The 22,602-nt window shown below is 42.9% G+C and overlaps 1 protein-coding gene across 1 annotated transcript in view; it reads left to right on the forward strand.

Annotated features, from left to right (window-relative positions):
- The first annotated feature begins 2,331 nt into the window (after positions 1-2,331).
- The window catches only part of NFYC (nuclear transcription factor Y subunit gamma), a 52,988-nt gene continuing 32,717 nt past the window's right edge, over positions 2,332-22,602 (forward strand). Inside the window, exon 1 of the mRNA XM_035121203.2 lies at positions 2,332-2,507. The gene's annotated coding sequence lies outside the window, so the exon portion shown is untranslated. The remainder of the gene's footprint in view (positions 2,508-22,602) is intronic.

Consider the following 22,602-nt stretch of genomic DNA (forward strand, 5'->3'; position numbering starts at 1 on the left):
AATAGAGGGCTCCTAACATCCTCTCAGCACCCTTAATTGATGGGAGCTGGAGGGCACTGGCTTGGGGAAGGCTGTTGTAAGCTTCTCCCAGCAAGCCATTATGCTTGATTACATATTAATTATTCCAGTGTGTCAGGAAAATTGTGGTTTCAGATGGGGTGGCTCTGGAGCTAGCATTTTTGAGTGGGCTCAGTTTTGTAACACATCATCATAATCTCATTCTGCAAGGTAACTGAAGCAGTCCGAAGGATGAGGATCAGTGGTTGCTCTCTGCCTCCATCTGGAGGCGAAAAAGAAACACAAAAATATACTGTTTCCTTACTTTGCAGATACTGTACTGTACACATTGGGGGTTCATGACCGTCAAACTGACCGTGAAACCTCTGATTATTCTGTTCAAGGCAAATTATGCAATGTGGAACAGCAGATTATTGTTTTCTCTAAGTGCCTATTTTGCAGGAAAAAAATCTTGTACTTTGTTCCCCCATGCATAAATCTACAACTTGGAGTATGCAGACTTGTGATGTTCTATGCTCTGAAATTAGCAATTAACTTCTGAAGAACCAACCCTTTCTTTCTGTGTTTCAGCAAAGGCACTATATGAGGTGCCGGACAAAAGTGCAGAAACAAAAAACACTGCAGACTTGCAGACATTGCTCTATCATGAAAATGTCTTTGGGAATGTGCTGGGTGGGGGTGAGCAGAAAATTTCACTTTTGCAAGCTGCAACTTTTCTGGCCTGCCTGGCACACACAGACCTTGTTCTGCAAAAGGCAGTGGTGTTTTTTGTACTGCAAGCTGGCCATTCTATTGAAGCAGAGGCTGTTGGGTAGGAAATGGAGCATTACTTGATGAGTGGTAGAGAATATAAGACATAAAAGAAAGTGGATGGACAGAAATCTCCTGAAGCCATCTGGACTTCTCAGATGGTTTGAAATAAGGTGCTGGTCTGTTCTAAAAGGGCACCAGGGAGCAAATTCAGCAGCCCCATGAAGACTCGCTCTTCAGTTCTCAGTCAGAAAAACGTCAGTTCAAGTTTTAAGCAGATTGCCCTTTGCTCCGATTGGGCACTAAAGAACAAGTTTCTGGAGGGGAGAGGGGAGGACTCCAGGGCAAAAAAAATGGGGGGAGAGTTCAGACCTAGAGCTTTAAAGTTTGGGCTGTGCCTGGGAAGAGGAAGAAAAAGTAAGTGTGGATAAGCTCAAAGACTATGCTTGTTTCCCACACTCTTGTTGCCCTATAAGGTAAAGGTAAAGGTCCAGTTGCGGACGACTCTGGGGTTGCACGCTTATCTTGCTCGCTGAGGGAGCCAGCGTTATGATCGCAGCTTCCGGATCATGTGGCCAGCATGACTAAGCCGCTTCTGGTGAACTAGAGCAGCGCACTGAAACGGCGCGTACCTTCCCGCCGGAGCAGTACCTATTTCTCTACTTGCACTTTGATGTGCTTCCGAACTGCTAGGTTGGCAGGAGCAGGGACCGAACAATGGGAACTCACCCTGTCGCGGGGATTCGAACTGCCGACCTTCTGATCGGCAAGCCCTATAATCCGCACCAAATTTTGGCCTCGCACAGGGCGCTGTATTACAAGAGATTACCAAAGCCTGCGCCTGCTCTTACAAGCATGTCTGCTTGGAATTATAAATTGATGGAAGGGGAGGGGGCTGCCGTGCTGGAGTCGTGTTTGCAGGCTTCCCATAATGGGCATCTGGTTGGCCACTCTGAGAACATGATGCTGAAGCAGATGAACCATTAGGCTGATCCAGCAGGCTCTCTTTATGTTCTTGCGATAGGGAATGAAGCAGTAGGTCTGCCCTAGGGCTTTTGCAGATGAGAAGAGTACGTATAAACACAATTCCCGGATAAAATGGTGAAGACAAACTTTCGTGAATGCACAATAACGAGGACGGAGGAAGACGCCTCCTACTACCATATAGGATATTATAGGTAGTGCAAAGCAATTCGGTAGTTAATCAACTGAACTAAGAAATGGGATCTACGCCTAACTAAGTGTTACAGGATCGTATCCTGCGCTTAGTTCTGCCGCGGTGCCACAATCCTCGGCCCACATCTCCTGCTCCTCCTTGGAAAACGTGGTTCTATTTATTTGGTACATACAACTACAGTACAGTACTGTACTGTATTACCTTCCGGGGAGGTGAAGCAAAAACTACAACTCCCAGGCTCCCACGCAGAAAGAACGCTCGTCGCTCGCGTATGGCAAAAAATCTCGCGATATCGAACGACTAAGAGGAACGTGGAGGGAAGAGTTTGCGCCTGCGCAGTAAGTGGAAGAAGTAACAAACGTAGAGAAGGGGCGGGGCTTACCCTCCTCAGTCCCAGCCCCGCCGCCATCTTGTTTCACCGCCACTTTGCGCTCGCTCCGTCTGTCACATCCCCGCCCCCCCTTCCTCGTTGCGCCCGGGAGCGCGCGGGCTGCGGTTGACGCACTAGCACTTGCACCCGCCACCGGAACGTAGCGGAAGCCACGGACTCTTGATTAGCTTGGTGAGTCTGGGATGGTTTTTGTTTGTTTGTTGGGGGGGGGTAGATCTCGTAGAGAGGAGTAGCAGCAGTTGGACTCTGTTTTTCCCCTCCCCCTCTCTCGGCGCCGCCATTCCCTCCCTTCCCGCTTCTGATTGGTTGGACGGGCCCTCTGCTTTTGTCTCTGATTGGCCGGCAGTGGGGTAAGGCGGCCGCCCGGAACTCTAGCTCGGCGATTGGGTGAGTGCCGCCGGCGGACCGTGGAGAGAGCAGGATGCAACGGAAATCGCATGTTGCCCCCGCCCCTTTCTGATGCCCTTAAGCGCCCAACGGTATTGGGGCGGGGCTGAGAGCGAGCGCGTGCGTCTGAAAGGAATGCATAGAAGTTTATGGAAGAAACCAGGATAGAGGGAGGGAGAGAGCGGGATAAGTTGTCGGAGCGGGGCTGAGAGCAAAGTGATCAGGACAGTGATCAGAGGGGTTCAGGCTTTGGGGTCTCAGTAGACCTTGAGGCATCAACATCCTGTGCACGCTTAAGGTGGTTGGACAGGAGGAGCCAAATGGGGCCTCAGAGTAAGCATATTATAGGGATACAGGACCTAGAATCCTGAGAAAGAGGCAGTGGGCACAGTGGTTAGTGCAGCTCACAGCTGTTAACCATGAAGCTCAGTGTGTGACCTTGAGCTACCGGTATGTGTTCTCCTCTCAGCCTTACCTACCTCTTAGATCCAGTGTGGTATAGTGGGTAGATTATTAGACTAGAACCCAAATTCCTATGCAGCCATGAAGCTCACTGGGTAACTTTGGGCCACTCAGTGTCTCTCAGTCTCACCTGCCTCACAGCGATGTTGCGGGGATAAAATAAAGTGGGGGAGATCGATGTATGCTAATGTGAGCTAGGTGGAGGAAGGATGAGATATAAATGTAATAAAGAATAAATGAACCGGGTTGTAGTGAGGATGGGGAGAGGGGTAGTAAAGGGCCATGTATACTGTATTGCCCTGAGCTTATTGGAGGGCTATTGTGATATTTAAATAAAGAACGAAGCTGCCTCAATCATTGCATTCGTCCTTTTCCATTCATCCAAGCCTTGACTTTGTTTTTGACCTGATTTTATTTAAAGCATCTTTGTACCTTGCTATTCAGCTGAAAAGATTCCTAGATAGGCTTACAGGCCAATAAGAAGCAATATAGGTTTATAATCTATGAGACATTAATGACGCACATGGAAAAGGGATTGAGGAGGAAAGAAAGAAAACAAGCAAACTCTGCATAGAAGCTTTTATATTTTAAGACCTAAGGAAGTTATGTTCAACTGCTTTTGTTGATTCCCCTCCTTTTGCTGCTCTGATAGATTTTGTGACACTTCATTTTTTCCTTTGTGTACTGCTTGTTTAACTTGGATATCTCATTTTATTGCACTTTACTTTATTGTACTTTACAGATACTGTTTCTTACGAGGATGCAGCTGCAGTTGCAGGCAGCTTTGCTGCTTCCAGGAGAATGAAGCCCTGCTGCTGCAACCCCTCTTTGGGCAACTGGAGTGAAGCTGGCTGGGGCCAGGTTTTCCCCCTCCTGCCCCTGCAGCCAGAGTGGGGCTAGCTTAATAGACTGTAGTATAGTGTAGGCATTACTTTTATATGCATCACTGGGGAACAGAACCAAAAAAAGGTGTGAATCGCTGTATTGCAATATTTGCTTTACTGTGGTCTGGAACTGAACCCGTAATATTTCCAAGGTATGTCTGTATACTTCCAAAGCTTCCTCCAAGCAATTTTCATTGCTTCCTCATAACTTGATTTAATCTTCTTGTTGTAAGCGGCTTTGAATACACTGTCTAATAGAAAGACATAGAAATGGGAGCATATTTGCATGGGAACAAGTAAAGGTATCTTAATAGGAACATAACCTGTATTGCAGAACTTTCCAAACTTTTCATGTTGGTGACACACTTTTTAGAAGTGCATCATTTTGCGACAAAACCAGAGGTTAAACTAACTCCAGGAGGAGCCTGGGGAGTGTTTGCGCAACACACCGGCAGCCGGCAGTGTCATGACACAGTTTGGAAAGCTTTTCTGTAATGCATTGGAGGTGAGAGATGGAGGGATAGTTGCAACTGTCTTGCAAGACTGCCTTGGGACATTCCACATTTTAGCCTTTAACCTTTTAATCCTGTGTGAAAATAAATATAGTCGGCTACTTTTAAATGTCATTTTTGAGCAAATGTCGTTTTGGAGGTTACTACGTACTACTTAGAGATATTAGCAAATAGATAAAGCATTTGGCATGCTTTTAGCTCTTGCGGCAAGTAACATGGCACTGGGAATTGAAATACGATGTATAATTATTTGCCTTGCCTTAAAACATATATAGATAAACAGATAGATAGCCCTTTAATATTAAGTTCTTTATGAAGATGTTTTTGGAAAAGCATTTAGTCATACCATTCATAGAAAGTCTTCAAAGTATATTGTACAATTAAAGTAAATAAGTAGGATAAATATACCTAGTGATGAATTACAACACTTCAGCTATAAACATGTAGAACTAAGTGGCTGTTTTCTAAAACAGTACATGCACCATGTGGGAGAAAACACTAAACTTGAAACTCGAGATTTTATGTTAAGGGAAACATTACTACACCTTGAAGTGTTCTATCAAGCAAGTTTCCAGCTTTTGACCGCTATTATCTTGCTTTAATGTCCTGGCATTAACTAGGCAGCCCAGGGCTATATCTGACTCATAGTGACTTTGCTTGTGATTTCTGTGTCCTTGTCCTACACAACAGTGATCTACAGTATTCTCAGCAGGTAGGACAGGTATTGTCTAGTTAAAATGAGCATGTGCTAGGAATGTGGGTGGGTGTAAATCAGGGGTTGACAAGGTTTTACCTGCCTGGGCCAGTCAAGTCCCGCGGAGATCTCTCCGTGGGCCAGATCATGTGTGTGTGATTTCTGGTGTCTGGGCATGCGCAGATGCAATTTCCAGTTTCCGGCGCTGCAGAAACGAATCCCCGTGCCGGTTTAGCGCCACACGTGAGGACTCACCGAGCGGGCGGCTCAGTTCGGGGGCGGCACGTGGGCCGCAAGTTGCCGAGCCCTGGTGTAAATTGAGGCAGTTCAGTTGCATTAGAGGTAATGGGAAGGGGACCTGTGTATGCTATGAACCTCTGAGTTGCAAGGCATTCTTGCAGTAACATTCCTGCATAGGCCTCATTGGATATGTTTTTGTTTCCAAATGCATTTTTTTCACACACAAAAAGGAACCTCTGACCCATGGGCCAAATTTAGCTTGCTTAGACCTCCTCATTTGATCTACCAGGCGATTCCTCCTACACTGGACCTTTCACGAATCTCCCAAGATTTGGCCTGCCAAGCCCAAAAAATTCCCCACCCCAGTGATATAAACTTACCACATAAATCTCAGTGAATTCAATAAAACTTATTTTTGAATAGATATGCAGAGGATTGAACTGTGAAATGGCCATAAACTGATGTCTCTGACACATTATTATTTCTCACACTAAGCTGATATTGAATCCTCTCAAATTTGTTTGAAAGAAATAACAAGTTCCATCCTACCTACCTTTCCTTGTTTTGTATTCTCATTTGCATTTGAAGTTTGTGTTATACTGTGAATGCACTTTTGTGCACTATGGTGTGAATCCTCCTGAAATCAGTGACACTGACTTACTAATAAGCAGGCATATGATTTTTGCAGTTCATCCCATTCAATTTACCTACTACTCTGGTGCAGAGGTGGAGAACCTGTGGCCTTGAGCCTTGCATACAAATTCAGTCCCCAGAATCTTCAGACGGGGTTGGGACTGTTCCTGGGGGCTTCCTCACTCTAGCTCTAATGTAATCTGACACCATCATAGCTGCCTTAAGATCTTTTTGTACTGTTAGGCAATACAAACAAATGATTGATTCTGGAGCAGGAAGAGAACATGTAATGTTTCATCTTATAAAAGCTCATTTTCAACATTTGTCTCAACCATGAGCATTATCCGTCTAAACAGTTTGACTAGCACAAGGACTTCCAGTGATGCAATAGAACTTTCCTGTCCCTGTGTACCTCCTGCGTGCCTGTAAATCTGCTCTGTAGGGTTGAAGGAACTCCTGGAACAGGTTTAGAGGAGAGGAAGCAGGCAGGAAAGTTCCATTATGCAGTTAAAAGTTATTGTGCTAGCAAAGCTGTATAGTTGGATTCCACCCCATGTTAAAATCAGGATCATGGCCCTGTTTGACTTGTATTCTTTGCTAACAACAGTTTCTGCCTTGGAGGCATGGATTATGGGGTTTTTTGTTTTATATTTCCAAATCATCATGCAGTAGTGTCTTAGCCCTAAATTTTTGCCCCAGGTTGTACAAAGTAATCTTCTTCTTCACTGTCTCTGCTTGGTTTATTCTCCTGATCTTGCTGAACATCTCTGCATCAGTTTTTGAAGTATAGGCCTCAGAGGCCTCCTATTCTTGAACTTGGATTTTCTGTTGTAGGAGTCCCTTTTCAGCCTGAAAAGATTTCCAGATTGTCTTTGGAGATCTTTATTACTCTACTATATTGATTTATTTTCAGCCTCAGCCTGCCTAACTTTCATATCTCAGTTTCTAACACTGGTGGGCAGACTTGGCCTGAAGCCATCCCTCTTTCATAACTAGGGTTTGCTTTTTCTACTAAGCCCATATTCACTATTGCCTACTATGCTTTTTCTGTCACTCCCTGTAGAGGTTCAATAATAATAATAATAATAATAATTATTATTATTATTATTATTATTATTATTATTTATATCCCGCCCATCTGGCTGGGCTTCCCCAGCCACTCTGGGCGGCTTCCAACAGAAAAATAAAACACACTAATCTATTAAACATTAAAAGCCTCCCTGAACAGGGCTGCCTTCAGATGTCTTCTAAAAGTCTGGTAGTTTTTTCCCCTCTTTGACATCTGTTGGGAGGGCGTTCCACAGGGCGGGCGCCACCACTGAGAAGGCCCTCTGCCTAGTTCCCTGCAACTTGGCTTCTCGCAACGAGGGAACCGCCAGAAGGCCCTCGGTGCTGGACCTCAGTGTCCGGGCAGAACGATGGAGGTGGAGACGCTCCTTCAGGTATTCTGGACCGAGGCCATTTAGGGCTTTAAAGGTCAGCACCAATACTTTGAATTGTGCTCGGAAACGTACTGGGAGCCAATGTAGATCTTTCAAGACCGGTGTTATGTGGTCTCGGAAGCCGCTCCCAGTCACCAGTCTAGCTGCCACATTCTGGATTAGTTGTATGTATGGATTTTGAGAGTATGTATGTGTGCCTTGCTCTTCTCCAAAACACCCTTTATTTCCTCTGGGTTTTTTGTCCCCTTTTGGTCTTTTTCCTTACTCTTACACTCTGACCTTCCCCACCCCTTTTCTTCTCCTGATTAGGTTTGTTTTTCTTCTCCAGAAATTAGGCGCAAGTTTGCTTTTCCACTGCAATCTAAAGCTCTCGCTTGGTCTCTTGTTTCTCATGACCAAGCCTTGTTTCTCATGACCAAGCCACACAATTTAGTTAGATGTGAGCTGTGAATGCAGTAGAAGTAAATAATACTTCATAGCAGCCACCTATGTTTAAAGGTATGCTGCCTTTGAACATGGGAAGGGCCATAGCCCAGTGGGAGAGCATCTACCATGTATATACAGAAAGTCCCGGGCTTAATAGCCAGCATTTCCGAGAAGAGTTGGGAATGTCCTCTGTCTGTAACTCTGGAGAGCTGCTGCCAGTCAGGATAATACTAAGCTGAAAGGGCCAATGGTCTGACCCTGTATAAGGCAGCTTCCTAGGTTCCTATCGCCGGAGCAATTTGAGTGGTTATTGCCAATGATTTTAATCTGTACTTTGGACCCATGAACAGAAGTTTAAAAAGTTTATTCTTCTTCCTTCCCTCCTCCTATTATCAACTTAACATCACAGTGTTTCACAGAGACTTATGAGCCTTAAATACCCTTTTTATCTGTAAACAGTGTGATAATGCACAGTAGCCAGCATGCTGGTTATCTGTGCAAGCAGCTACTTTGTGCGAACTATTTCCATATGTGGACTTTTCCCACTAAAGCAGTGGACTTATCTCAACACCCTTGTCAGGGATGGGAATTGTTCTTCCTGTTTGAATGGTGAGCAGCACCCCTATTCTTTTATAACATTTTATATTTCAAGTTGAAAACATCCACTTTAAAAAAACAACAACTTAGAAACTAGCTTCTTAACAAAAAATGAGTATTGTTCATATAAGCAAACAGAGCAAAGACAAAATCGCATTGTCAGAACGTTAGTACCCTTATTATGAACAGGAGAATGTACTTTTCAGGCTTCCATTGAGTTTTAGTTTTGATCTGGCTGACTTCCGAGCTGCAAATTGGTTCTGAGGAATTGCACAAGATCATTTAAAAATTATGCTTCTATACATGTTCCTTCTAGCTGTGCAGTTTTGATTTGTGCAAGTTGGTAGCTGCACTGACAGGAATATAGCAGCAGGTAGATTGATTTAAACCAAGATGATTTAAATTGATGATTACTGTACTAAGGTCAGGATGCCATCTCAGTTGTCTTGGCACCTACTGAATACCTTCATCTTTCAATAAGCCTTTTAAGTTGAGATCCAACCCAACTGCATCTATATTGAAATTGTTTTGATGTTAGTTTTTATTGTTTCATCACTTGTTTGCTGCCCTGGGCTCCTTTGGAAGGAAAGGCAAAATAAATTATTGTTACAAAAAAAAAGTAAGAAAAAGAGTTGATTTAAATCAAGTTTCCTATTGATGCTTGTTTCCTAAACATTTGCCTTTCTAGGGGACTTGCTCCTGTCAACTTTGCACCCGTCAAAGTTAGCCTTAGCTGTGGTGCCCACTGAACCATAAAAGTTCCCTACCCCTGGTATACATGGCTGCAGCCTAAACTCTGTTAATTTACAATTGAATAGAGTAGTATTTGCAGTGTTTCATCTCTTTGCTGCCTGTGTTTGGCAGGTAGAGTGTAAATACTCATACTTTAGAAATGATCAAATTGGTTCTTTAATTACATAGAAAAGACTCATTTAACTCAATGTATTTGGTAGAGGTATTTCTTTTAGTTTTGAAATTAGGGCTATCATATTTATATGAAAGTTATTTTATAGTAGTGGGAAGAGCCTGGCGCTGCCCAGAAATTTGAAGAAATTTGTTAAAATGTGATTTTAAATGGATAGTGTCATGTGTGAGCTTTAAGGAACCAGGCCTGAATCAATTGGCGAGGGGGAAGCCAATGGTTAATTATGGTTAATTTTGTCCACCGTCTTTAATCAAAATGGCACCTGATGTCCAAACATAGGCAAAGACTGCCACCTCCACTTCTGGAACTCTTGCTGTTTCCAACCTGTCCAAATTGGTGCAGGGTCGGACTGTCAGGTTATATTTGTTGAAGACCTGCCAAATGGGATGACAATATCTTCAGAGGTGCCCAAATCAGCATAGCTTGTACCTGATACATACACAAAAGGAAGAAGCCGCACCAAAGTCAGGTTTCAGTCCACTTGATTCAAAGTGGCACCTGGCACCCAACTTTTGACAAATATCACTGCAGGAATCTTTGTGCCGGGTTTGGTGACATAATCTCAAGAGATGGCCAAACCTATGCCAAAAAAATAGGCAGAGTCATGCCAAAGTGATGTTTTGGTCTGCCATCTTAATTCAAAATAGTGCCTGGCATCAACTAAGTCTGCCACCCTCACCTTGGGAACCCTTGTGCAATGATATTTCAAGAAGTGCGAAACTCAGAGAACGGACAGATAGGCCAAACCCTTTCCAAAATACAGGGTATATAGAATATTATTTTATTTTTTAATTATATTTTTTTTTAACAAAAACCCATTCACATTTGTGTTTGGGGGTTGGGGCTGCTTGGCATTTTGTATATCAGATTGTGTAAATACCTGTGGTTCATATCTAGAGTGACATATCTAGATGGCAGAAGAGAATGGAACCACAAAGATTCTCTTCTGCCAATCCATTCATTGCTGCTGCTTCTCCCACCACCCCTTTTATTAAAAGAGATATTAGAAGCAAAAGAATTCAGCCTTTCATATATACACAGAATAATTGACTTGCTTGCGCAACAGGTTCTGCACATGTGCCTGTGAGTTGGGATGGCTTTATTATATTGTTATGTTGTATTGCAAGGAATCATTTACTCTTCCCAAAGACCAATTGCAAGGCTTGCCTAACATATGCAGTGTGTTCTCCTGATCCAAGAGCTTGGACTTTGAGGAGGAAGGGATTTTTGCAATGCAAGCACCATAGCACTTCTGCTTTTGCCTCTGGATTGGAAACTGATGTACACAGTTAATTTAGTACTTGGTTGCAGTTCCAGGTCTGCAAAACAGAAGGAAGGTTTGCCTGTTAGGTTAGCCACTTTCCACGTACATTTGTTCAGTGAAGTACTGTGTTTTATTACAATTTAGGTAAGGCATTGTAATGTTGCAAGAGATTATGGTGGTGTTGGTCTTAACATTGTTTAGTTAAGCTACTCTAATCAGGCATAGGCAAACTCAGCCCTAGAGATGTTTTGGGACTACAACTCCCATCATCCCTGACCACTGGTCCTGTTAGCTAGGGATGATGGGAGCTGTAGTCCCAAAACATCTGGAGGGCCAAGTTTGCCTATGCCCGCTCTAATGTCTTGGTGGTTGTGGAGGAAGCGCAGCTTTGTTGCCATGGTCTGAGCTACTCAGAGATCAAGGGAGGCAGGAGAAGGAAAAAGAGGGGAAGAGGGAAAACTTAGGAAAACAGGCATGAGAGGGCAGTATTAGGAAAGGAGGGTTTGAGTTAGACTTAGGTTAGACTTAGAGAGAGGGAGTGGTGTCAGGGAGAAGAAGGAACCTAGGACGCTAGAGGGGCTGTGGGTCATTCAGTAGATAGACAAATGCATCTGACGAAGTAGGTTTTAGTCCACAACAGTTTATGCTGTGTTAGGGAAGGTGCCACAAGGTTCTTATGCAGTATCTGAACGTTCTCATGAAAAGCGTGCAGGTGTAGGTGCATAAAATGATTTCACCTGCCTTTTGAATTATTATATTGGCATGTCTTTGGCAGTTGCAGGAAGCTGACCTCAGTTGCGGGCATGGAAACCTGCCGCATTTCTGGCAATTGATGTGTAACTGCTGATGTGTGGGAAGCGTTTGCGATGACTGTGTGCAGTAAGGGAATCCCTTGATGAGCAGCTAGTTTTGCCAGAAGACCACTTTGACAAGAGGGGTGGGTGGGAAGAGAACCAGCGGTCCTAAACCTCAAGTCTACTGTGGAGCCCTGCTGCCATAAGAGTGCCTGTGTACTCTAATAATGATATGTGCCCACTCTTTTTCTTCTCCCCTTTACTTCTGAGCAACCCTAGGTACTTGCTGTTGCTCTGTATTTCAATGCCTGTGAAGTTATGCTGTATATGGACAGCCTGTGGGGCCAATAGACATGCTGTGAAAATTGTAGCTTTTAAAAAAAATGATTTCTTTTTATTACCAGTTTTTTTTAAATCCTATGATTAGCAGTGCCAAGTTTTTCTTACTATAATGTGAAGGAAAGGGCCAGAAATGTAGATGTTACTGTGCTGGGTACAGACAAAAAAGGGGGGGGGGCGGAGGCTTGCCTTTCTTTTTATGATTTCCTATTCTCATTGCTAAAAGTGTGTCTTTGCCAGAAATTCCTTTTATGTAAGTTGTTTCTAGCTTGAAGTCTCCGTGTCTGACCCCTGTTCTGCATCTCAAGGTAACTTTAAAACAGGAAGTGTACAAAGGAGGTTAGTGATGACTGGAGCAGCCAATCCAGCCTCTGTGATCTTCCCAGATAAAGGGGCTTAGCCAATGAGATGCAGGCGGAGGCGAGGTTTGGTGTCAAATAGCATGCTAGATTGAATGTCTTTGACTGTTAAAGTGGAAGGAGGCTGCACAGTGTTTCATTGGAGTCTCTGGGAGTTTTTCACTGAGGCAGGGGTCAGCTGAAAGACAAAGAAAAATGGCGAATAGTTTGTTGGGAGGGCAGCTGTTCAGTTTTGTACCACAGTGGACACTCCAGAGACCTTTTCCTGCATCTCCTGCTGCCTTTGTTTCCTCTTCCTCCACCTCTGGTTTTGTGTGTGTTTGTGTGGAGAAGGGCTAGGAATGACTTAATTAGCTCTGTCAGAGGAAGCACAGTTAACTGCACATAAAATAAACGCAATCCCTGGTAAGTTTTTTGAATTGTTTTTGTTTTGTTTTCTATGTAGTGATCCTAGCTGTAACCAAGAATCCAAGAGTGCAGATAAGTTGAAACTGTCTCAGAAAATGGCCCCTTTGCATTCCTTGCATACCTTCCGGAGGAGCACCTACATTACCTTGCTCTCCTTGGCTTCTGCATGCCCTTTAGCTGGCTCCCCGTCCTCCTCCCCCCCCCCGCTTGCCCCCACTTCTGTAGCTGTAAAAGGAGATGTGTGAGGAAAGAGATTAATTTGTGCAGAGATGCCTAATCTTTTGTGCAAGATCTGGGTTGAAAAGCTGGAACTCTTTCTCTTCCCCCCCCTTTCCCCTCCTGTTAATTTGTCTTTGTTCAAATGCACTGAAGCTTTCATAGAAGGAGAAAAACATAAGGGAGTTGTTCTTCAAATGCCCTTTTGATTTTGGGAAATACAAAGAACATTGGCAACACATTTGGAGGAGTGGGGGTGTAGGGAGGAGAGTTAGCATTAAACTGCTCCCTTGCTTTATATACCATTCAGTCTTTAGTAGCTGAGGCCTTAAACTGATACATTACTCTGTACATATCAGAGTTAATGTAGGTGCCATGCATTTGTAAATTGTGGCAATTTTTTTCACCTGTCATCTCTCCCCCCCCCCCCCGTTTATAAAACCTCAGTGAGGGGAATGTATTACTTGCTTAAATCACCATCTTTCTGAGCAGCAGCTATCATTCTGTATTGTACTGCATGTATCATAAAGTCAGTTTCCATGTGCTGTGATCTGAAAACCTTTGCAGCAACCACATTTTGTTGATGTGGGAAAGTAAAGGGGGCAGAAAAGGGTTCAGTCTTTTGCCCTTGTAGTTTCTGCCTCATATCTAGGTTAAGCGAGACAAGTTTTTCCTTTGGCCACAGGCTACTAAAGACTTTGCTGTGGGTACCAAAAGACATGCATCTCTTTGCAGACTTCTGCTTTCTTTTGGCAAGTATTAGAAGGCTTTTGCTTTTCTTCTTAGTTGCAAGTAGATGATGAAGGTCACTGGGATGTTCCTGCCACTGAGATCAGTCATCCTTTACTGGAAGAAGGGGAACAAGTGCACTCTGGAATGGGTTACCTGTTTGCATTGAGTAAAGACTGACACTCATGGCTTTTTATTTTTTACATTTCTCCCTCCTCATAGTTGGAATGGTGTTGCAGTAAAAGTTGCTGGAGCAAGGCCTTCCTTTGCTAACAAGAGTGACCTTGAAGCACTGCTACTCTGAGTTTTAAGGACTGAAGGACAAAGTTTGTTTATGCTGTTCTTATCTTAGCTATCAAGAGGCATCTGGATTAGGAGGAGGCTGAGGAGTTATTTGTAATACCTGAGCAAAACCATAGTTGGTATAAGTAAGTGGAAGACTGAAACTGAAGCCATTTAAACAAAAATCCTTTAATTGTTCTCCCCTCCCCCTTTGCCTCAGTCCCAAGGTTTCCAAGGGATTGTGATATTTAAGATGATAAGGAATGTTGTTTTCTGCCTTTATATCCTGCCTAACTTTTCTCCACTGGCTTTGGGAGTTAAATTTTGAGCGTTCAAAGCAGGTTGCCAGCTGCCCCGCTGCCCCCGCCCCCAATAGTAATGGGATGATGAGCAAGAGCACAACTTAATTTTGCATCAACATTAAACATGGTGTTAACAAAAGAGTGTCGCTTGGAAATAAACTTTACCTAGTGTTAGTTTCTAAGGATGGATTTTACACCACCCTTCAAGGATCAGCTGTTCATGACTGAGGGTAGCAAGCATCCAGCCACCCTAATTAGCCTTTTTGGCTCAAAATTGGCCCTGTTGTCTTGAGTTGCTGAAAGGGACAGGAAGCATGTTTCTCCTCCTCCACCACCCTGACCCCATGTATGCTGCTGGTGTGTGTGTGTGTGTGTGTGTGTGTGTGTGAGAGAGAGAGAGAGAGAGAGAGAGAGAGAGAGAGAGAGAGAGAGAGAGAGAGAGAGAGAGATTGCAAGATTACTGCTATCTTCAGCTACCTCTAACTTCATTTGACCCCATTTGCAAGCAGCAACTCCTTGCTGGACATAGATCTCCCAAACAGATGCTCTGGTTGCCCAGTAGCAGCTCTCACTTAACTGCAAAAGCAAGATATCCCATTTCATGGATGTCCTCAGGTCTCCCATCCCCCATCCCCCCTCCTCCCCAGCTGGCACCAAAGTTTTCCAAATGTCTATGCATCCCTGTTTCTGCTGTAGTTAAGAACTTAGGGCACATTCCTGAAATGAATAACAACATCAGTGGAGCTTGTACAGTAGAGCTTCCTTGTGGATTGTGCCACTGGAATATTCTGTGTACATTGGTACACTTACTCCTTCCAACTAGCTTCTGTATTGCCCCAGTATTAGCTCCTCATGGAAGGGATTGATAAGATTCAAGCCAACCCTATTGGTCACCACATCCTTAAATGCATAGACTCTGCTTTGCACGTATAAAGGTGTGTTAGGAAACTGCAGAACTGGTCTTTTTATGAATCATAAACCAGGCATTGTTTTGCTTTTATCCTAGCACCCCAGTTTCTCAAGATTGATCCTGTTTTCGCTAAAGCTTGCAGTTCTGTGTCCTAGATAAAATGAAAGCATGCCTTCTGTCCCTTTATTCAAGTCATTGAACCCACTGGCAAATAGGGGATAGCAGTAGATCTCCATGTAAAGGATTGATGATGTCACCCAAAATGTGATTGCCATTTTAGTGACATTAACTAGAGTATTGCTCTGTTCAGGCTTATTCAGGGCCTCAACTGAAGTATTCACTTCTGTTTGACAAAGTTTAGGCTGTCATTAGGTTATTATAGAGGATTTGGAGAAGATGAGGTTATTGAAGTGCATTTTTGAGGGAAGTCTGAAGGAAGTAGGAGTCTTGACTATGAGGAGGACATGTTTAGAACCCAAACTATGGTTTGAGCTTCCCCAAAGCACTAGGCAAACCTGTCAGAAAGGTGCCTGTCTGCTTTTATTTTTCATACACTCAGCTTTTTTCGATGGTGTAACAGCCTCTGACATTATTGTTCTATTACCTCCAATATGGTTTGTTTATGTGTGCTAACACATAGTTGGCATATAGACCATGTTTTGTAAACTCACTTCAAGCTATGGTTTCTGATATGTTCTATGGAACATATATGCGTGGGCATTGTCAGGTGTTATATATCAATAACTTCTTGTATCTCTTTGTGAAAGCATTTAGAAGCATGCATACTAAATAGTTGCTATAACTATTAAACATACTTGTTTGCAGCTATATAGAGCCTTCAGCGTAGCAGCATTTTAAAATGCCTTTCATCATTAAGCTTATGTGCCTTTTATACTGCAGAATTACTGCTGCTTAGCACTAAGGGACATATTTCTGTTGACTCTTAGCAAGATCACTTACATGAAGGCTGAGGCTGCAATCCTATGCCCATTTTTTCGACTAATTCCTATTTGAATACATTGGTACTTTCAAGTAAGCATTCATAAGATTGAGTTGTAACTGTTCCAAAAGTAAAGACTAGGAGTTACTAGGCAAAAAAGCATCTCCATGTGATGCAAACTTTTAATGTCCATGTTTTCGCTTAGTAGAGTCAGTGTTAGAAACTTTGATATATAAGCTAGGTGCCAAATGGCTCCTTAAACCAGGTTTATAGTCACCAAAATGGAATGTCTAGTTGCCATTTTGGGGCCCAACAGCTCGAAATCCGTATTTTTCAATACACCTTTTTGGTTCCTGAAATTCATTCTGATTGTGCAGATAAAATATAGCAGGTTGAATTCTATGGGATGTGTTGCAAATGTGTGAAAACCGTCAAAATCCAAGGATCCCCAGGCATGCACCTCCAAATGGTGGCACCATATTGGCGCCCAGGCATCTTCACTTGGTTGCAAGTGGTCGATAGCCAGGTGCTAAATTTCAATTTTCAATTTCAAACGCTGAGTAGAGTCATAAGCATTTATGGATAACTATACATGTTGCACAGTTCAAGTTGTTGGATGTGCAATTCCTGGTTGCTAGTCCCTGAGTCCAGTAGGAAATCCACATGTGCATAGCATGTGTTATAACTACATGTTATAATAATTAACCTAGGTACGGTAGTTAGATATCCTCTGCAGTGATTCTCGTTTACATACAAAAAACAAACTTTAACACAATGTTTGATAGGTGGAAATGAATCAGTTTTAAGACTGTGACTGTATTCACATGACCATGTCCTGGTTTGTTGTTATTTAGTATGCAGTTCCGTTGCTCCTCCCTTTGCATGAGTGGCAAAACAAATCAGGAAGCTGCACGTAGCCTTAGTTTCCCATTAGGGCCTACAGTACATACAAATGGAAATTGTGTTTAATGGCTTCCAGCCAATTTTAAACACACCCTATAACAATTTGTATTAAACTGATATCCCACACCCTGCAGATTAAATGTTTTGTATGTCACTTTGAGTTGGGACACGGGTGGCGCTGTGGTGTAAACCACAGAGCCTAGGGCTTGCCGGTTGGAAGGTCGGCGGTTCGAATCCCCGCAACGGGGTGAGCTCACGTTGCTCGGTCCCTGCTCCTGCCCACCTAGCAGTTCGAAAGCACAGCAAAGTGCAAGTAGATAAATAGGTACCGCTCCGGCGGGAAGGTAAACGGTGTTTCCCTGCGCTGCTCTGGTTTGCCAGAAGCGGCTTAGTCATGCTGGCCACATGAGCCAGAAGCTGTATGCAGACAAACGCCGGCTCCCTCAGCCTATAGAGCGAGATGAGCGCCACAAGCCCAGAGTCGTCCGTGACTGGACCTAACAGTCAGGGGTACGTTTACCTTTACCTATGTCACTTTGAGAGAATCTTATAGATAAATTAAATAGACAATTGACAACTAATCTATGATCTGGAAATATTGTACATATAGCAGACTCTCACTAGTGTAATGTTTGAGCCATAGGTACGCATATACATATGTATTTAATACCCTGATTTCCATCATCCTTGTGTCTGTATGTGTGTTTGGATGGAGGAGGATTACAGAACTTGGGCATTACACACAATACTGTAAGTTCAAGAGGACTATGTAGTGGTAGGAGGTGGTGCACATAGAATCTGCCACCCAAAAACACCCAAACCCACACAGAGTACTCCCAGATTGCAAATGTGCAATTTGACCATAAAAGGAAGGGATGAATTATATGGGATAATAATTGGTCGGTTTTCGAAACTCCCATTGTTCTTCTAGGCCAGGCATCCCCAAACTTCGGCCCTCCAGATGTTTTGGACTACAATTCCCATCTTCCCTGACCACTGGTCCTGTTAACTAGGTATCATGGGAGTTGTAGGCCAGAACATCTGGAGGGCCGCAGTTTGGGGGTGCCTGTTCTAGGCACATTTTGTGACAGGGAATTTCATTAGTGTGAGCAGTTTCTGAGCTCAGGGTGCAGTACTGCAGGTAAGATTTCAGTTTAAAACTGCAGAGTGGAAGGAAAGGGGGATCTTTTCTGCCTCCCCACCTTCAGCTACTCTCTGAAAACTGGAGAAGAGACCCTCTTAAGAGTATTAGGGGGGTGGGCAGGGGAAAGACCGGAGCATGTGAAAAATGAACACAATGTTTTAGCTGCAGTTCATTCATTTTCAGCTTTTTGTATTCTTGTTATAAAAAAATGTGCCTAGACATTCTGTTGTTGCACCCTTAAACCTAGGTTTAAGGTGCCATTTAGCTCCTGGCTTTCATATCTCAGCTTTTAACACTGTAATTGGCTTATGTTTTCACTAAACATTATTCTATCCTTTAGTCCTTTTAAGACAAGCCAGTGAAAAATAAAGTGGTACCTCTGGTTAAGAACTTAATTCGTTCTGGAGGGCCGTTCTTAACCTGAGCTACCACCTTAGCTAATGGGGCTTCCCGTCGCCGCGCGATTTCTGTTCTCATCCTGAAGCAAAGTTCTTAACCTGAAGTACTATTTCTGGGTTAGCGGAGTCTGTAACCTGAAGCGTCTGTAACCCGAGGTACCACTGTAATTAGAATCATTACGGGTGGCGCTGTGTGTTAAACCACAGAGCCTAGGGCTTGCCGATCAGAAGATTGGCGGTTCGAATCCCCGCGAAGGGGTGAGCTCCCGTTGTTCGGCGCCTGCTGCTGCCAACCTAGCAGTTTGAAAAGCATGTCAAAGTGCAAGTAGATAAATAGGTACCGGCTACAGTGAGAAGGTAAACGACGTTTCTGTGCACTGGTTCGCCAGAAGCGGCTTAGTAATGCTGGGCACATGACCTGGAAGCTGTACGCAGGCTCCCTTGGCCAGTAAAGTGAGGTGAGTGCTGCAACCCCAGTGTTGTCCGCGAGTGAACCTAATGGTCAGGGGTCCCTTTACCTTTACTTTTTTTAAAAAAAAAACTTTTCAGCATACAATACCATAACAAACTAAAAAAATAATTAGAATATTTTACACCCTCTGCAATCGTAATGGTTAGCAGGATAATGGAATACAAATCATGTTTAACCAGCTTTGTAAAAATCAAGAAAATCTACATTTGTTGAGTGTGCTGCTTAAGTTATGTTTTGAAAACATAATCCTCCCAGAGGCTGAGAATGAATTGCGGAGAATGAAGGAAGCAGTCTGTGCCCTCTACAATTAGAACTTGCATTGGCTTCCATTAAATGAAACATGGAATGAAAAATAACAGAAGTTGGACTCACATTGCTGTGCTTGCTGTGGTTCAGTAGCTGGTTCAGAACATTTATGTTTTCAGTTGTTATAATGTGGTCATTGATGTTGACCTGGGCCAACTTCTTGAGTTGGTAAAGACTACCTACGAGATGCTCAGATCACACAATGGCCAAGGGTGGCCAAAGTGTAGATCACAAGACATGTAGCTGGCCCTCATTGTTGCAGTACAGCCAGTACACAATTATCTGTGAACATGTGTGGCACCTCGTACTAAATTTGGATGACTTGGGAAAGTGTCTAGGAATAAGCAGCTGTGAGCCTCAGAGGCCAGATTCGGTATACTAACTCTTTAATTGTCCAGTCAGAGGTTTGATGAAAATTCTTGCTCCCATGTTTTCCTGAAATGATACAGTAAATACGTTCTTTTAAGAGGCCACCAAGAAGACATAAAGGAAACTGCCTTATACTGTCAGACCAATATGACATTAGATACCTGACAAGTGGCTTGTTCCACTCACCTGTCTGAGGTCCTTATGCAGTGCTTCTGAGTTGTCCATCAGCCAGCTGGTTGTCATGTGTTTGCAACAGCTTTGGGTTTTCTGAAGGTGTCAGCTGTCAACCTGTTTTCTGAAGGTGTCAGCTGCATAAGTCAGTTCTCTACAAAAAAGCTAGGTTTTAATAGCAGTTTCAATACAAAATGTTTTGTGCTATGTGTGTTTTGTTTAGTTTTTTTGGAAAATGTACATAAAATACTGCTCAAGATTACTGTTTTTAAACAGTCTCTTGGGGTCCAAGAAACTAGTCTCTTAACACTTTGGAAAGATGAATGGGCAAGAGCAGGAGCAGATTAGGGTGGGATCAGTGTGCCTTAAGCATGAGGTCTCCTGTTTTTCAGAATGTTATCAACTTAAAAGAGGGCACACCCTCAAATCACAAAACTTAAAGGACAAACCATACCACCTATGTACTGTTCAGCACATGACATGCAGTGTTTCCACCCCTGAGTTTCAGTCTTTTCTCTGACTTACATTTAACAACGCATCTGAATTACAATGCTGAATTGATCTTTTCTAAGGTGGTTCCACATTTGGAAAGTACCTTGCTAACCTGGAAAATCTGAATGGTTGTGAGGAAATGAAAAATAATGAGCTGTTTGATAAACTAGACCCAGTAAATGTTTAACTTTGGAAGTGCCATTTTTATTTATGTCCTTGAACTGCTCTGTTTAAGGACAACTACAATAGATGGAAATAGCGATGCCAATGAGTTTTGCTTTTCTCTTAATACATTACTTTTTAAAACTAGCAAGTGAAGCATTTTCCAAATGGACTGTGATTGTGGTGGGGCACCAGCAAAAGGTCATTTCTTCTCTTGGTGAGCATTTAGCTTATTGCCTTCCTTCTGGAATTTTGCTGCATGCTGTTTCTATAGCTGCTTGTGATTCCTCCGTCTGCCTGTAAACTGAAAAATCCTCCAACCTTGCATGAAAGAAACTGCCAGGGTGACTGTGTTTCACCAGTGTATCAAGTTTTTGAGTACTGTACATGAATTGGGTTGTGTATGGTGCAGCTTTACATAACTAATTATTCTTTCTTTTGTGGGCACAAATTGTGCTTAGCTACTCTTAATTGTGTGGATTATAAACACTTAACAAAAATAAGTTAGTGAAAGTAAACTTTTCCACAAGTTAACAGCCAGGTTAAGAGCCACAGATTCTTCTTCATATATGTGGAAAGGTTAGCACTTAAGTATCTATTAAAGATGAGATGGTTATAGAACCAACACAATACTGTAGAACCAAATCAGTTATCCTTCTAAGAGGCAGCGCCATGTCTGCACCTTGAAAGATTCTATGATCAGAATAAACATGCTGGTTACAAGTTCCTTTTTCGGTACCCCTCTTGTGTTCCTACTTTCTTGGTCTACTTCATGCATCTGGTGACAAGTTGGTTGCTGCCTATAAAAGTTTACTCTGGCTTTTTGCTGTTTTGCTCTGACTTATTTCCCAAATTCCTTGTGCAGCCATGAGAACTAAAAACTATCTTAAAAGTTGAGAGAGTCAAGAAGTCAGATACTGTGCTGCCCTGTGCATTTGTTGATGCATGGGATACACACTTCACTGCCAATAGAAAATAATCTCTTTTGCTAGAGGATAAGGACTTTGCCAGACCCAGCCAATGATTCCTGTAGGCATGTGTTTTGTTTCCAAGAGTGGACAGCCATGTGCTTCTGGGAAACTTGCCTGAAGGCAATGCTCCTCCCTGTTGCTTGCCCCACCCATCACTTGAGGTATATGGAGGTTTTATTTATCTAATGTGACCAGTAACTGTAGATAGATCTATCCCCCATGAATTGCCTAGTCCTTTTTTAAGGCCATCTGGCCATAACCACATATTTTACTGTATGCAGAATGGGGGAATGAAGCTAGGACTAGGCATGCTTGCCTTAACACATAATGACACAACACTGACTCCTATGGTCTTATGCCATCCCCTGTGTGCACATAAACCTTCTCACTTGCTTTTTGAGGGCAAGGTGATTCCCTGCTATGTGTGTAGACTTTCCAGCCGGTCATTTTGTGAACAAAATTTCAGTTTGTATAGCTGTAGAAGTGTTGGAAGAAATAATTAAGGCCCAGCCATGGAACTCCATCCTAAGGGAAGTCAGGCAGTTCTCTCCCCCTCCATCCCCACCACCCCTTTTCTGTATTCAACAAACATATAAATACTTTTTTGGCCAATAGTTTTATGAAGGATAGTACTGCTTTTAACAGCTGTCTGTGATGTTGTGTAGTTTTGAATAGATTTTACATAATTTTATTGTGAACTGCCAACTTTGGGGAAGGAAGAGTGGAATATAAATTTGGAATAAATTCAGTTTCTAAATGTCAGCTTCAGCCTAAGAGTTGGGTGGCTTTGTCACAAGCCCTTTTTAGCCTGGGTATTTTCTAACTTTTAGATGCAGATCTACATATTTATATATCCCTATGCATATACACACTATTGGCCTCTAATGGGAAGATCAGCTTTATTTTGAAAGTTCACTTGCCTTGAGTATGTAAAAATAGATCCCTGTGTCATCTTCACATTAGATGTCAGACTTGAATAATAATAATAATAATAATAATAATAATAATAATAATAATAATAATAATTTTTATTTATACCCCGCCCTTCCCAGTCAAGACTGGGCTCAGGGCAGCTAACAACAAGAATATCAAGGCATGCATAAAAGCAACAATTCAATTAAAATGCAGATTAA

The sequence above is a fragment of the Zootoca vivipara genome, chromosome 6 (genome assembly GCF_963506605.1).
Source record: "Zootoca vivipara chromosome 6, rZooViv1.1, whole genome shotgun sequence".
Classification (NCBI taxonomy): Eukaryota; Metazoa; Chordata; class Lepidosauria; order Squamata; family Lacertidae; genus Zootoca; species Zootoca vivipara.